This window comes from Triturus cristatus, chromosome 4_1 (assembly GCF_964204655.1).
Source record: "Triturus cristatus chromosome 4_1, aTriCri1.1, whole genome shotgun sequence".
NCBI classification, from domain to species: domain Eukaryota; kingdom Metazoa; phylum Chordata; class Amphibia; order Caudata; family Salamandridae; genus Triturus; species Triturus cristatus.
Window position 1 is genome coordinate 606,854,910 of NC_140585.1, and position 6,000 is coordinate 606,860,909.

A 6,000-nucleotide genomic window follows, 5' to 3' on the forward strand; every position below is an offset into this window, starting at 1 on the left:
CAACCAGCCGGTCCATGAACAAAAAGCAGGAGCTTTGAAACGCGTTGGACCTCTTTGAACTACATTGAAATGAAACCCGGTTGCAATGAATTAAAGGACCCTCTTTGAAATTTGGGGGCCCGCTTTGTTTTTTGAGTGTATCTCCGCAAGTGGCAACTTCCTTTTTTGAAAATAATACGGCCAGCCTCGGTCGTGGAGTTTGCACCGCCATATATACAATGGACTGCAGCGAAATACTGGTATCTCGCTAAAGCAGATAAACAAAGTCACGCTTTAAACTTAAACCGGATTTCACTTTCAAACCTACTGGAGGATGAATACTAATTGAAACTATGGTTTTGTGGCAGAAACGCTCATTATCCTACAAGTCCCAGGATACCTTCAAGACTGAATATTTGAATCAAACCCACCTGGAGGTAGTCAACTACTATTTAAATGAGGGGCTTGCCGAGATGATGTTACTACTGCCTGCAACCAGCCGGTCCGTGAACAAGAAGCAGGAGCTTTGAAACGCGTTGGACCTCTTTGAACTACATTGAAATGAAACCCGGTTGCAATGAATTAAAGGACCCTCTTTGAAATTTGGGGGCCCGCTTTGTTTTTTGAGTGCATCTCCGCAAGTGGCAACTTCCTTTTTTGAAAATGATACGGCCAGCCTCGGTCGTGGAGTTTGCACCGCCATATATACAATGGACTGCAGCGAAATACTGGTATCTCGCTAAAGCAGATAAACAAAGTCACGCTTTAAACTTAAACCGGATTTCACTTTCAAACCTACTGGAGGATGAATACTAATTGAAACTATGGTTTTGTGGCAGAAACGCTCATTATCCTACAAGTCCCAGGATACCTTCAAGACTGAAAATTTGAATCAAACCCACCTGGGGGTAGTCAACTACTATTTAAATGAGGGGCTTGCCGAGATGACGTTACTACTGCCTGCAACCAGCCGGTCCGTGAACAAGAAGCAGGAGCTTTGAAACCGGTTGCAATGAATTAAAGGACCCTCTTTGAAATTTGGGGGCCCGCTTTTTTTTTTTTGAGTGCATCTCCGCAAGTGGCAACTTCCTTTTTTGAAAATAATACGGCCAGCCTCGGTCGTGGAGTTTGCACCGCCATATATACAATGGACTGCAGCGAAATACTGGTATCTCGCTAAAGCAGATAAACAAAGTCACGCTTTAAACTTAAACCGGATTTCACTTTCAAACCTACTGGAGGATGAATACTAATTAAAACTATGGTTTTGTGGCAGAAACGCTCCTTATCCTACAAGTCCCAGGATACCTTCAAGACTGAATATATGAATCAAACCCACCTGGGGGTAGTCAACTACTATTTAAATGAGGGGCTTGCAGAGATGACGTTACTACTGCCTGCAACCAGCTGGTCCGTGAACAAGAAGCAGGAGCTTTGAAACGCGTTGGACCTCTTTGAACTACATTGAAATGAAACCCGGTTGCAATGAATTAAAGGACCCTCTTTGAAATTTGGGGGCCGCTTTGTTTTTTGAGTGTATCTCCGCAAGTGGCAACTTCCTTTTTTGAAAATAATACGGCCAGCCTCGGTCGTGGAGTTTGCACCGCCATATATACAATGGACTGCAGCTAAATACTGGTATCTCGCTAAAGCAGATAAACAAAGTCACGCTTTAAACTTAAACCGGATTTCACTTTCAAACCTACTGGAGGATGAATACTAATTGAAACTATGGTTTTGTGGCAGAAACGCTCATTATCCTACAAGTCCCAGGATAGCTTCAAGACTGAATATTTGAATCAAACCCACCTGGGGGTAGTCAACTACTATTTAAATGAGGGGCTTGCCGAGATGACGTTACTACTGCCTGCAACCAGCCGGTCCGTGAACAAGAAGCAGGAGCTTTGAAACCGGTTGCAATGAATTAAAGGACCCTCTTTGAAATTTGGGGGCCCGCTTTGTTTTTTGAGTGCATCTCCGCAAGTGGCAACTTCCTTTTTTGAAAATAATACGGCCAGCCTCGGTCGTGGAGTTTGCACCGCCATATATACAATGGACTGCAGCGAAATACTGGTATCTCGCTAAAGCAGATAAACAAAGTCACGCTTTAAACTTAAACCGGATTTCACTTTCAAACCTACTGGAGGATGAATACTAATTGAAACTATGGTTTTGTGGCAGAAACGCTCATTATCCTACAAGTCCCAGGATACCTTCAAGACTGAATATTTGAATCAAACCCACCTGGGGGTAGTCAACTACTATTTAAATGAGGGGCTTGCCGAGATGAAGTTACTACTGCCTGCAACCAGCCGGTCCGTGAACAAGAAGCAGGAGCTTTGAAACGCGTTGGACCTCTTTGAACTACATTGAAATGAAACCCGGTTGCAATGAATTAAAGGACCCTCTTTGAAATTTGGGGGCCCGCTTTGTTTTTTGAGTGCATCTCCGCAAGTGGCAACTTCCTTTTTTGAAAATAATACGGCCAGCCTCGGTCGTGGAGTTTGCACCGCCATATATACAATGGACTGCAGCGAAATACTGGTATCTCGCTAAAGCAGATAAACAAAGTCACGCTTTAAACTTAAACCGGATTTCACTTTCAAACCTACTGGAGGATGAATACTAATTGAAACTATGGTTTTGTGGCAGAAACGCTCATTATCCTACAAGTCCCAGGATACCTTCAAGACTGAATATTTGAATCAAACCCACCTGGGGGTAGTCAACTACTATTGAAATGAGGGGCTTGCCGAGATGACGTTACTACTGCCTGCAACCAGCCGGTCCGTGAACAAGAAGCAGGAGCTTTGAAACGCGTTGGACCTCTTTGAACTACATTGAAATGAAACCCGGTTGCAATGAATTAAAGGACCCTCTTTGAAATTTGGGGGCCTGCTTTGTTTTTTGAGTGCTTCTCCGCAAGTGGCAACTTCCTTTTTTGAAAATAATACGGCCAGCCTCGGTCGTGGAGTTTGCACCGCCATATATACAATGGACTGCAGCGAAATACTGGTATCTCGCTAAAGCAGATAAACAAAGTCACGCTTTAAACTTAAACCGGATTTCACTTTCAAACCTACTGGAGGATGAATACTAATTGAAACTATGGTTTTGTGGCAGAAACGCTCATTATCCTACAAGTCCCAGGATACCTTCAAGACTGAATATTTGAATCAAACCCACCTGGGGGTAGTCAACTACTATTTAAATGAGGGGCTTGCCGAGATGACGTTACTACTGCCTGCAACCAGCCGGTCCGTGAACAAGAAGCAGGAGCTTTGAAACGCGTTGGACCTCTTTGAACTACATTGAAATGAAACCCGGTTGCAATGAATTAAAGGACCCTCTTTGAAATTTGGGGGCGCGCTTTGTTTTTTGAGTGCATCTCCGCAAGTGGCAACTTCCTTTTTTGAAAATAATACGGCCAGCCTCTGTCGTGGAGTTTGCACCGCCATATATACAATGGACTGCAGCGAAATACTGGTATCTCGCTAAAGCAGATAAACAAAGTCACGCTTTAAACTTAAACCGGATTTCACTTTCAAACCTACTGGAGGATGAATACTAATTGAAACTATGGTTTTGTGGCAGAAACGCTCATTATCCTACAAGTCCCAGGATACCTTCAAGACTGAATATATGAATCAAACCCACCTAGGGGTAGTCAACTACTATTTAAATGAGGGGCTTGCAGAGATGACGTTACTACTGCCTGCAACCAGCCGGTCCGTGAACAAGAAGCAGGAGCTTTGAAACGCGTTGGACCTCTTTGAACTACATTAAAATGAAACCCGGTTGCAATGAATTAAAGGACCCTCTTTGAAATTTGGGGGCCGCTTTGTTTTTTGAGTGCATCTCCGCAAGTGGCAACTTCCTTTTTTGAAAATAATACGGCCAGCCTCGGTCGTGGAGTTTGCACCGCCATATATACAATGGACTGCAGCTAAATACTGGTATCTCGCTAAAGCAGATAAACAAAGTCACGCTTTAAACTTAAACCGGATTTCACTTTCAAACCTACTGGAGGATGAATACTAATTGAAACTATGGTTTTGTGGCAGAAACGCTCATTATCCTACAAGTCCCAGGATAGCTTCAAGACTGAATATTTGAATCAAACCCACCTGGGGGTAGTCAACTACTATTTAAATGAGGGGCTTGCCGAGATGACGTTACTACTGCCTGCAACCAGCCGGTCCATGAACAAAAAGCAGGAGCTTTGAAACGCGTTGGACCTCTTTGAACTACATTGAAATGAAACCCGGTTGCAATGAATTAAAGGACCCTCTTTGAAATTTGGGGGCCCGCTTTGTTTTTTGAGTGTATCTCCGCAAGTGGCAACTTCCTTTTTTGAAAATAATACGGCCAGCCTCGGTCGTGGAGTTTGCACCGCCATATATACAATGGACTGCAGCGAAATACTGGTATCTCGCTAAAGCAGATAAACAAAGTCACGCTTTAAACTTAAACCGGATTTCACTTTCAAACCTACTGGAGGATGAATACTAATTGAAACTATGGTTTTGTGGCAGAAACGCTCATTATCCTACAAGTCCCAGGATACCTTCAAGACTGAATATTTGAATCAAACCCACCTGGAGGTAGTCAACTACTATTTAAATGAGGGGCTTGCCGAGATGATGTTACTACTGCCTGCAACCAGCCGGTCCGTGAACAAGAAGCAGGAGCTTTGAAACGCGTTGGACCTCTTTGAACTACATTGAAATGAAACCCGGTTGCAATGAATTAAAGGACCCTCTTTGAAATTTGGGGGCCCGCTTTGTTTTTTGAGTGCATCTCCGCAAGTGGCAACTTCCTTTTTTGAAAATGATACGGCCAGCCTCGGTCGTGGAGTTTGCACCGCCATATATACAATGGACTGCAGCGAAATACTGGTATCTCGCTAAAGCAGATAAACAAAGTCACGCTTTAAACTTAAACCGGATTTCACTTTCAAACCTACTGGAGGATGAATACTAATTGAAACTATGGTTTTGTGGCAGAAACGCTCATTATCCTACAAGTCCCAGGATACCTTCAAGACTGAAAATTTGAATCAAACCCACCTGGGGGTAGTCAACTACTATTTAAATGAGGGGCTTGCCGAGATGACGTTACTACTGCCTGCAACCAGCCGGTCCGTGAACAAGAAGCAGGAGCTTTGAAACCGGTTGCAATGAATTAAAGGACCCTCTTTGAAATTTGGGGGCCCGCTTTTTTTTTTTTGAGTGCATCTCCGCAAGTGGCAACTTCCTTTTTTGAAAATAATACGGCCAGCCTCGGTCGTGGAGTTTGCACCGCCATATATACAATGGACTGCAGCGAAATACTGGTATCTCGCTAAAGCAGATAAACAAAGTCACGCTTTAAACTTAAACCGGATTTCACTTTCAAACCTACTGGAGGATGAATACTAATTAAAACTATGGTTTTGTGGCAGAAACGCTCCTTATCCTACAAGTCCCAGGATACCTTCAAGACTGAATATATGAATCAAACCCACCTGGGGGTAGTCAACTACTATTTAAATGAGGGGCTTGCAGAGATGACGTTACTACTGCCTGCAACCAGCTGGTCCGTGAACAAGAAGCAGGAGCTTTGAAACGCGTTGGACCTCTTTGAACTACATTGAAATGAAACCCGGTTGCAATGAATTAAAGGACCCTCTTTGAAATTTGGGGGCCGCTTTGTTTTTTGAGTGTATCTCCGCAAGTGGCAACTTCCTTTTTTGAAAATAATACGGCCAGCCTCGGTCGTGGAGTTTGCACCGCCATATATACAATGGACTGCAGCTAAATACTGGTATCTCGCTAAAGCAGATAAACAAAGTCACGCTTTAAACTTAAACCGGATTTCACTTTCAAACCTACTGGAGGATGAATACTAATTGAAACTATGGTTTTGTGGCAGAAACGCTCATTATCCTACAAGTCCCAGGATAGCTTCAAGACTGAATATTTGAATCAAACCCACCTGGGGGTAGTCAACTACTATTTAAATGAGGGGCTTGCCGAGATG